Source organism: Peromyscus californicus, unplaced genomic scaffold (genome assembly GCF_007827085.1).
Source record: "Peromyscus californicus insignis strain IS unplaced genomic scaffold, ASM782708v3 Scaffold_8__1_contigs__length_139910024, whole genome shotgun sequence".
NCBI classification, from domain to species: Eukaryota; Metazoa; Chordata; class Mammalia; order Rodentia; family Cricetidae; genus Peromyscus; species Peromyscus californicus.
In genome coordinates, this window is record NW_026294606.1 from 107,518,066 (window position 1) to 107,529,289 (window position 11,224).

Genomic DNA, 11,224 nt, shown 5'->3' on the forward strand with positions numbered 1-11,224 from the left:
AGGGCCCCATGCATGATAGGCAAACACTCTTTTCCTGACCTATAACCCTAGCCTTCAAGAGGGGTTCTTTGGAATCTAAAGAAGCAGCAAGATGTTCAACCTCCCAGTCTATTTTCTCCTCCCTCTGCCCACTAGAGAATCTCCAAGTGACCCACGGGAAAACCACCGCCTGGTTCATCAGACATTCTGTTTGGGCAAAACTCTGTTGTAGTCCTCAGGAGAAAGGGGCTAGATGCATGGTGTCCGTGTGTACTAGTACCCACCCGGGTCCCTGCATGTGAACAGAGCCGTGGCATAGTGATGAGAGCAGCTGAACAAGCCTGGCTCAGGTGGCTGAGACCATGGTTTTCAGTCTGCAGGGAGCGCACCCCACTTGTCCTGGAGAGTGTGGGCCCATTCCAGGTCACCATTGCCCTGCCTGCCTCTGTCTCTCTCTGAGCCCAGCATCAAACACTCAAGCTTTTTCCTGCTGTGACTCATCTCTGACTGGATTGTCTGGCTGGGAATGCAAGAGAGGGTGGGCGGGCGGCACTCCAGGCTTTGAAGTGGCTGAATGGTGTGTGGCTAGACCACGTCATTTGTACATCCCTTTCTGTTCCTGCTCCTGGCATACCTCCACTCTGGGCTTGTGGGACACTCAGACCTGGATAAAGGAGGGTGTGGGATCTACTGGGGAATACTTCCAGGGGAGACTCAGAATCAAGACTGGAGCTGGACCCAGGAGCCAGCTGCCTCACGTAAGAGGACAGCAGACAAGGAAGGGCTTTGGGAATGGGCTGGAGCTCTCGCCATGTCATGGAGGCCAGGTGACACACTTGGCCACTACTGTTCCATGCTGTCAGCTTACCAAGTCCTCAATATGAACCTCAACTTTAGAGATGACAGTTCTGAGACACAGAAGCAGAAAGGGGCCTGGTGAGGGGGTGAGCCACCTGGCCCAAAGAAGGCTCCTAGGAAGATTCATAGCCAGACAGCCACTGTTTCCCAAAGACCTCTCTGGGCTTAGGGTGGCCCTGAACAACAGGCGATGGGTGAGAGGCCTCTCACTGGTTCCGTGTGTACCAGGTCTTGGGGGTTGCAGATGGAGTCAATCTTTGACCGTCTGTGTCTACACACACCTCTCCGACTAAAGGCGGTCATGTGTGTCAGATGACAGGGGAGACAGGGCAGAGACAGGTGTGCAGGTGAGGCACTGTACACTTAGATAAAGCAACTACAGTGGGCTTTGGTAGGAGGCTGATAGGTGAGCGGAGGTAAGAGACAGTCAGCCATCTGGGTGGGTCCCTGCGGGAGGAGACTCCAGTTAAGCTGAGCAGAGGGCTCGAATGCCCTGGGTGGGAAAGCGCAGTGAGTTTGACAGACCCCGTGGCCCTGAGATAAGAGGGTGAGAAAGGGGAGTGGTGATCGGGGTTCTGATCTGCTCAGGTGCAGAGGGGAGAACTGCAGACTGTAGGTGTTAAGTGCCCTTGCTAACCTAGCACCCAGCCTGGCTCACAGGAAGTGCACAGTGACTACGGAGTGAATGAATGACGTCATCTCATAGGGCTTTGTTCCCCGGGTCTGTGGGTGGGCATGTGATCCCTCAGAGCAGGAAGGAAGTGAGAAATTTTCCCGGACTTGGTTAGATGCTCTGCTCTTGCAAGAGCGCTATCCCCCGTACCCAGCAGGTCTGACACCAGCAACAGAACTCTGTACTGTCACAGGAAAGGACCCAGCTGGGGACTTCCTCAATGGGGAGGTTCAGGCCTCCATAAGTGCTGCTACATCCCACACTATTTATCCTGTGGTTAAAGGCAGGAGAATGAACTCAGCAGTGGGGCGGGGGGAGGAAGAGTGGGGGAGGACAGTGGCCACAGAGGTGGGCAAGAGGCCTTGAAGCTTGCTGGCAGGTGCCTGACTTCTGATGTTATTAGAGACAGGGTATGTGAGCGCCTCTGATTCTCTGGGCAACATCTGGCCACATGTGTGCTATACTGGATTGGTCAAGATCTGTCTGGAGGTTTTTGGATCTCTACTTACCCTAATTTACCAGAATTGTGTTCCTCTATAGCAATGGTTCTCAACCTTCCTAATGCTGCACCCTGTTAATATACCTCATGTTGTGGTGACTCTCAACCACAGAATTATTTTTGCTGATACTTCATAATTGTTATTTTGCTACTGTTATGAATCATAATGTAAATATTTTTGGAGACACAAATATTTTTGGCAAGGGGGTCATGATCCACAGGTTGAGAACCACTGTTCTACAGGGTCAAATGCCACCACGGTGGCCAAGACATAGAGGTCTGATGTCCTATGCAACTTCATGAGCTTGGCCATCTGCAAGCTGACCTGGTCCTGCCCAAGAGTACACTGAAGCCTGACTCAGGGCTCGGTGACATCAGAAGATACCCAGGCAGGTGTTAATTATAACAATAAAATAGGACAAAATCCCAACGTGGCCACCCATAGGAGAGGACAGACTGAACAAATTATGGCATGCAGTTCCAGTGGAATATTATGTAGCCATGAAATCACGGTTTTCAAAAATTTTAATAACATATACTCTCAGTATAAATGTTAAATGTAAAAAGAATCCTGATTATTTTAGAAAAAATAAACAGGTTATAGAACTGTGCATGATCCTTATTTTGTAGAAGAAAATCCCAGTGGAAATATTCACACACAGCAAAAGATTAGGACGGAAATAGAATACACTGGAGGGATTAAGGAGAGTTTTTCATGTATTTTATATTTTTTTATGGTATCCGAAATTTTCTACGGTGAAACATATTGATTTTATAATCTGAAAGATCATCAAAATGATTCAGAAAAGAACCTTTTGTGGTAGAAAGTAACTGAATAAAAATTCAAGGCAAGTTCATTGAAAAAGGCTAAAGCTAATTTGCCTTTGAAATTTTCTTTTATTACTGAGAAGTTGATGGGTTTTTTTTCTTTTTTCTTGTGTTTTTTTTTCAAGACAGGGTTTCTCTGTGTAGCTTTGGAGCCTGTCCTGGATCTCGCTCTGTAGACCAGGCTGGCCTCTGCCTCCCAAGAACTGGGATTAAAGGTGTGCTCCACCACCGCCTGGCTGTTTTTTTTTTTTTTTTCTTTTTTAAGTTAGCTCACCATCTAATTTGCTGATAAGAAGGTTCATAAAGACACTGGAAAAGTAATCTTTGCTCATGGTATGGGGGATTGACCCTAGGGTCTTGTGTATGTGACACAAGTGATCTACTAGAGCTACATCGACCGCAACCCTTGGATTCTTTAAACATTTTTTATTTTTATTTTTGTCACTAAATAACGCAGGTTGGCCTCACTCTGTAGCCCAGAGTTATCATGAGCCCATGATGTCCTTGTCTCAACCTACAGAGCGGTTGGGATTACCGTTTGCAACACCAGGCCCTGTAATCTTCATTCCTCTTAACAATCATCAAATTATCCCTGATACTTACACAAGTCTTTTTTTTTTTTAAAGGATTTCTTCTTCTTCTTGTCTGTGTGCCTGTGTGTGTACATATGCTCATGTGTGCACATACGTGTGCCTTGGAGGTCAGAGGAGGGCATGAGATCTCATCGAGCTGAAGTTTCGGGTGCCTCTGTTGGTGTGGGTGCTGGGATCCAAACTCTGATCTTCTGCCAGAAGAGCAGCAAGCACTCCTCACCACTGAGCCATTTTTTTCCAGCTCCTGAAGCAAGTCGTGTTTGCCAAATATTTGAGGGAATGGTGTCTCCCATGCTGTAACATTTTGTTTTTAATCAATCTGAACACTTGGCAAGAATAGTAAAAATAGCAGACCTCCTGTTTTGCACGACACCTTATGATTTTGCAAAGCATACTAAATGCTGAGTGCCATTGCAGTCTCAGGAGACTTCCCAGTGAGTGGTATTGCTGAGGGAAGGTAATAAGACAAATAAGGGCTATAGATGTTGGAGGTGGTAAGTGCTGCAGAGAAAACTGAAGAGGTGTAGATAATGAGTGGGAGACTGCTCTTTTAAGTCAATTCAACTAAATGAGTTTGATAATTGTTTGAACAGAAAAAAAAAATGAGTGTCTAAAAATGCGATAGCCCATGGACTTATAGTAAGCACTTTCATTTTCAGCCCTCAGACACAAAATGATTAACGATCTCCACGGAGGGATCATCTTGATAACTAACTGCATGTCACTGGAGTTAAAACGTGCTAATTATCAATTTCACAAACTCATGTAAAATTACAGTGAGTCACAGGGATGTTAAGTATTCTATACCTAGCTCCGGTCCTTAACCTTCCAGAGCCTCAGTGTTCTTCACTGACACCGTGGGGATGATTAAAGGATGTGTCTCCCTGCTTCCACTCTACCAGAATGAGGTCGTCTGAAATCAAAGAGAAAATGCCCCGTGCTTACAAAACCAAGTGTGGGGGTGTTTGCAACACAGACGTGGCAGTGCCCCTGGCCAGCGTCCACCGGACGCAGTCATATGCCTCCCATGCATTAGTTCTTCACAACTGTCCTGACAGGTGTGCAATCAACACTCATTCCATTTTCAAGACAACACTGAGGCTGTGAAAGGGAGGCCACCTGCCCAGAATCAAATGCTGTAAACTTGGCCTCTAGCTCCAAGAGCTGTGCTCACAGTCACAAAACTACCTTCTGCCCACTTGCCCAGGGGCAAGCCTCCCTGGTCTCAGTTTCTCTTTTAGGAAGCTGCGAGCTGATTAGTGCCTTCCTGTGCCCTGTCCCATGCTTGGTGCACTTTTGTGACCAGGGTTTCAAATGACAGTGATGTCCTCTGAGGGTGTCCAGCTGATTATTGCCAAAGACCCATGGTCATCCCACATCCCCATCACGTTCTCTATCAGCTGCGCTCCAAATACTGAGTGAAGCAGCAGAACAAACCTAATTAGCTGCTGATGAACTCCTTTGGGAAGAGGAGGGGAAAGGGTTATAGAAGATGCAGGGAATGGGACACCCTAGTGAGTGAATGGGGGAGGGATGGAGGAGGTTACAAAAGGAGAGAGGGACTTCTGAGAGAAGAACCCCAAGGAGGCAGCCATTCTGTCCAGCAACAGGTGGACATATTTCCTGATTTCATTCCAGTTCTAGGTGGTAGGGACATGGGTGTCCTCTATTTCTTTCCACCAATGCTCCTGGCCCACTACATCATACCTGCTCCCCTGCTCCCATGGATGCTTATATTTTCCCTAAGCCCTTGGCATCTGACTGGTCTGCTCTGGGCCTAAGGCCCCAGCCGCCCAGACTCAGTAGGATCCTGTCCAGGAAACAGGGCAGCTCTTAAGTTCAAAACATGCTATCTGTCACCAGCTCCAATTCCTTTATCAGGTTTATCATGGTCCTGTGACCTACTGGCCCGGACAGACACATCATAGTCATCAAGGAATCAACACAGAGGGTACCCTTCTGACTCATGGTGACCTCACTGTCCCACTGACTGGGCTTCTTGTTACCTGTTGGAACCATTACTGTGGTTCACCTAAGCCACCCTGTGGAAGGCGATCCTCCCTTCACCCAAACCAGAGTGGACAAAGGTGTGCGTATAGAGTATGAACAATCATGTGGGGTGTCTCAGCCTGGGGCAGCAAGTATCAGCCAAAGGAAAAAGGGCAGGGCACCCCTTGTAGTGAGTGAGCCTTTTACAACCCACCCAGAGGCATAGAGAGGGGGTCTGGGCAGGGCAGAGGATGCCAGCAAGTGCTTGAGAAAGAAAAGCCAAAAGGAAAGTCTTGCTTTGCAATGAGAAGTCAGTAGGCGCTAGGGGAGCCAAAGGCTTTCTTAGAGGGCAGGAAGGAGAGCAGCATCACGTTCCCTCACATCAGGGAAATTCACTTTGTCTCTGGAAATGACACCTGTGGCCAAATGCAGTCAATATGTCAGGTGCCCCAGAAGAGTCAGCTAATGAGCGGGATTCACCTTCCGTGTTTCTGGTGAGGGAAACTGAAGCTCAGAGAAGTCAAGTGTCTTGCCGAAGATCACACGGCTAGGGAATCAGCCCAGGGTGTTTTATGGCTACAAAGTTTCTGCACAGCCCACTGACAGAATCCTGCGTACTTTTCAAAGAGGGAAACTGAGGTGGTGAAATCAGTGGTTGAAGTAAGCAGTCCTTATAATTGAGAATCTAGAGGGCCCTCTGTTGGCCCTCAGGTGCTCTTGGACTCAGTGAATTAAGACTCTTGGAGCCCCCTACTTCTCTGGTGAGTCACTTGTGTTATCCCCTTCCTAGCCTGGGTTTGGCTGCCCATGCGGGCACTGGAGTGGCTGAGGAAGGTAGCCCAGGGTCGACACTACTCGCCTGTTCTCGGACTGAAAAGAGCCCGAAGGACGACCAGGAAGGGCTGCGAGAGTCAGCTGGGGCAGAGTGGGCATTACCCAGCTTGGGAAGGAATCTGGAGAGAGGTGGCAGTGCCACTCAGCGCTGCGCAGTCAGCGGAACCGCCACCTCCGATTCAGCATCGGGTTCTTCCCAAGAGACGCACTTGGGAAAGTCTGCCGGGGCGGGGCGGGGCGGGGGGGGGGGGGACGCGGGGAGACGGGGAAGGGGGGCGAGGGACGGCGCGAGGAAGCTCCTTCTGTCCTAGGTGCTACAATATCAGGGGCATGGTCCAGGTGAGCCGCCCGCTGGAGCGTCAAACTTCCTGGCTTAAGGTGGTGGGAAAGGGTTCAAGCTCAAACTCCGTAGAACCTCAATCCTTCTCCTCTCCCAACCCAGATAAGAGTGCACCCTAGTGTCTTTTCCTGAGTGGACTGGTCCGCGACCCTCCAAACCGAGGGCGCGGAGCTGGGGACCCTGTCTTGGGCTTCCACCACCGGAGGATACTCGTTTGAGACTCAGGCAGGCGGGAGACCTCGGGTTCCTTGCATTTCCCGGGGGTTGAGCGGGTCTCTGTGACCCCCTCGAGGATGCGGGAGCAGGAACCTCAGGAGTCCCGGGAAGGCTCTCAGTTCCGCGCTCGCTGAGGTTCCGCTCGGGACCGCGTCCCCCGCCGCCCAGCGCGTCCCCGGTCGTGTGCGTAAGCCGCCGGGACCCCCTCCGCGACCCTCCCGGTGCCCCGCGCCCCTTACTCGGCTTGGCTGCCGCGCTCCGCTCCGTGCGCCGCAGTGCCGGCTCCAGCTTCGGCTCCAGCTCGGGTCCCGCTCGGGCTCCAGCTCCCGCTCGGATGTCGCGGCGCTCGGGCTGGGCTGGGGCGTCGTGCCGCTCCGCCTGGGCCTGCTGTGCGTGCAGGGGCGGGGCGCACCGGCGGGGCCGGGCCGAGGGGACCCGCGCCCACGATCCCCAAACGAGCCGCTGGCGGCGGTCTCCCGGGCCCTGCCCTGCCCTGCCCTGCCCTGCGGCAGCCCCGCCTCGCCGCCGGTCGCCGTCCCCGCGCCGCCGCTCGCGCCACCGTCACCCTCTTGGGTCCTCCTCGGCGGCGGCGCGGCTCCCGGGTCTCAGCTCGGCGGCAGCGCGGCCCGGGTCATTGCTGAGATGGGGACGTGGGGGAGGTGGGAGCGCCGAGCCGCGCCCCTCTGCGCACAGCCAGCCCGACTCCCACACAGCGGCGGGCGGGGCAGGGCGGCGAGGAGGCCCAGGGATGCAGGGAGGCCGATGCGCTGGGGCAGACGTGTGAGAAGGGTGGACAGACAGACACGTGCAGAGAAGGGTGGACCAACCATATGTCAGGGAAGGACAGCCAGACAGGCTGGACAGAGACAAGAGCAAAGAGCAGAACGGAGGGTGGGGGCGGCAGGAGGGACACAGCCTGCTGGCCTTTGGGATGGACAGAGGAGCCTGTCAGGGCCGCTGGCTCCCAGCTGCTAAAATTCTCTTCACGTAGGCTTGGTCAAGGCCTCCAGTCTGAGCTACCAGCAGGTCTATTTTCTTCACCCCTTGCCCACCCGGTGCTCTGTCTTGGTGCTCAGTCTTGTGGGATGCAAGCCTGCCTTGGTAGGTCCCTGGCTCAGGGGAGAGACCTGGGTTCCAGCTCTTCCTCTGCATTCACCCCACTTTGGGGGCCTCAGGCATGCCCCACCCCACCCATCCCCAGGCCTTTCTTTTTCATCATTACCAAAAGGTCCCTGTTAATTGCACACTTAAATATATTGGTGTGCTCTACAGTTACTGGTAGAATCATTTTGAATATTTATTCCCTTGGGAGAGTCCCGAAAGGGCTGCTGCGTCTGAGTGGGACTGTGGGGGTCTGCACAGGATGACACTTGGTAAATCTGACCAGTGAATCCATGAATTGAGTCGTTGCCAACCCTCTCTAAAGACTCATTTTATTGATGAGGGAGCTGGAGTTTAAAGACGCAAGAACACCCGAAACCCTGATGCCTGCCACTGGCTGGGAAGCGGTTCGCAAAAATAAAACATGATGACAAAGAGCTAAACATGTTGATGATAAAACCTTGGGGAAGCAGAGGTGCCCTGGGGACCTTGTGGAAGAGAAGTGAGCCAGCTGCAGGCCCCAACTGGGAGGTAGGGACAGAGCAGCCTCCAGGAGAAAACAGATGGCTTTGTACCTCAGCTCTGTTAGGAAACACCATGGCTGCTGTTTCCATGTGGGGAGTCAGGATTAGATCCCCTACCAACCTCCTTGGGCAAGTGTTCATTTGGGACTATGCCTCCTTGACTGGGTCCTTGGTTCTTCCCCATACCTATAGAGGTTCATCTCAGCTCCTTGGAGCTATCATGGGGGACAGGGGAGGCTGAGAAGTGTGAACAATGAGGTTAGAATGAAGGATCCTAAGAAATGGCCTGGGTGGACCCTTTGTCCAAATCCAAACCCAAACCAGGGAGCCAGGACTGGAGGCTGACTCCTAGGCCACAGCACTGCCCACTGCACAAAAACGGACCATGGCCCTCTGAGCAGATGGATAGTCTAGTTGTTGAATGCTCACTCTTGGGCAAGCCTGAGTGTGTATGTGTTTTCGGGGTGTGGGATGTGGGTGTGGCTCACTTTGAGTGAAAAGACACAGCCCGAAAGAATCTATTGCTTTATACTCCCCACCCTCTCATTTGAGGATCTCTGGTCTGAGAGAACTGTGCCTCAGATCCAAAGGAAGTTTCAAGTCAGATTTCAAGTCTGGGTCTAGCTTAAAGAAGCTGGATTGTGACCGCATCTCCATACCCATCTACAAATACATATTAGAGTAGGACACAAAGAAAACACCAAAGGGAGAAAGAAGAAAACATAATCACCCTCTTTAATACTGTATTTTCTTTCTCCTTAAAAAAAAAAGTTGTATAACTCTGCATATATCCTTAACTAGAATGAGCTGGCTGAGTGTGGCCTCTTTCCTCACCTGGGTCACAGTTTGAAGAGCTGCCTAGCACTGTACTTGAGGGCTCTACTGTATTTTATTTTATTGGTTCCCTGTTGTTGGACATCTAGTTTGTTTCCCCTTTCTACCTGTAGACAGCACTGCAGTGGACGTCCCAGTGGGTGAGTCTGTGCCTGTCTATGAATATCCTTTGTGCCAGTGGATTCGTCTGTGCACTTCATGGGCATCAGGGGTGCACAGTGATGTCTGGCATCTTCTCTGTCAAGTATCGGGTAGGGATGTTGGTGAGGGGAGCCAGCCCTTCAGGAATTCATGTGGTCATGGTAATGTTTGAACATATGCCCGGGGTCCATGCTGTTAGAATTTCCAGTGCAACAGGAGTTAAAGGTGGATAACTTTAAGAGATAACCCAGCTGTTATGGAGGGATTAGTGTTATTATTGAGGGAGTGGCTGTCTTCGGAGTGACTCCCTTAGATGTTCCCCTCCCTCATTCTCTTCACCCATGGGATACTTGTAGACATACTATGATTCAGCACGAAGGCCCTTTTCCAAGTATGACTCTTGATACTGGAATTTTGGGCCTTCAGAGCCACACGCCAAATGCATTTCTGTCCATTATAAATTTCCAGTCTGTTGTATTCTCTTGTACAATGAACTAAGTACACTGTCCTGAGAGTCCCCAAAGGCTGGCTGTCAAGACTTACCCTAGAGTGACAGTATATTCATTCTACCCTAATCACTAACAAGGAACTATCCCATTCCCCAAAGTAATTTCATTTTGTAAAGAATGGGTCCTGCCTTTAATCACAGTGCTCAGGAGGCAGAGCCACAAGGATCTCTGTGAGTTCGAGGCTAGCCTGCTCTACTGAGCAAGATCCAGGACAGGCACCAAAACTACATAGAGAAACCCTGTCTCGAAAAAAGCCAAAAAGAAAAAAAAAAAAGAAAAAGAAAAAGAATGGGTCCCTTAAGTCATCTGGTGCACTATCTAAAGGTCTCTTTTATAAAAGTATGGTGCCATGCTTTCCCAGTCTTGAGCTATATCATAAAGGACCTGAATCTCTACATAGCCTTGACCTTGAGGGTAGGGGCAGAGAGACCAGAAAACTTCCAGCTTGGTGATGAATCTTCCTCTTTCCATATAAATTATCTTGTTGGTGCCCTGGAACTTGTTCTGGTGGCATTAGGGGCTGATGAAGCAAGATACCTTGGCTCATGGCTGGTGGGAGGTGATGGGGAGAGAGAGCAGTCTTACCTAAAGTCACAAGCACAGAGGTGACAGCTGACACAGAATGAGAAAATTCAGGCAGAAAATATGGAAACACCCATGCTCTTTGGGGATAGCTCCCTGTATGCTGAGACCTTGGGCAGTTTTGTGTACATAGCCCTTCCCCCCTCACCCGCAGCTTCACAGATGGAGTGGTCAAGGCCCTCAACAGCTAGTAACCCTCCAGTGCTGGGTAGGCAGCACTAGAAAATAATAAGAGATTTTAAAAAATAGGCAAAAAAAAAAAAGAGCCAGGTGTCCTCTAAATTGAATATTGTCATTTGTTTCTCTAGGGCGTTGTTCCTGCCATGGCTACTGTATTATCTGTAAGTTCTAGAAAATGTGCAGTGATGTAAACTTTTCATCTGAGTTAACTATGAGGTCTGTGGAGGCTGGGCTATGGCTGTGCATGAACACACAGTCTTTGGAGCCTCCATAGAACAGAGTTTAACATCTTTCGAAAATAAAAAAAAATTAGAGTAATAATCCAAAACAATTAGTTTCTTTAAGACATTTTCATACATGTGTCATTATACACTGCTCATATCTACCTCATTACTTTCTCTATCTCCCTTCTCTCTCCCACTGACCCCAGATAGTCCCCCTTCTCTCCCTCCCTCCCTCCTTTTCTCCCTTCCTCTCTTCCTTCCTTCTTTCCTTCCTTTCGTTGAAGAGAAATGATTTTATTTTTGTGTATGTATTTGTATAT

At 50.3% G+C, this 11,224-nt stretch overlaps 1 protein-coding gene across 2 annotated transcripts in view; it reads right to left on the reverse strand.

Annotated features, from left to right (window-relative positions):
- Bean1 (brain expressed associated with NEDD4 1) overlaps window positions 1-7,159 on the reverse strand; it is a 49,197-nt gene extending 42,038 nt beyond the window's left edge. For both annotated transcript variants that reach the window (XM_052727448.1, XM_052727447.1), the window contains exon 1: window positions 7,049-7,159. The gene's annotated coding sequence lies outside the window, so the exon portion shown is untranslated. The remainder of the gene's footprint in view (window positions 1-7,048) is intronic.
- Between the last annotated feature and the right edge of the window lie 4,065 nt (window positions 7,160-11,224).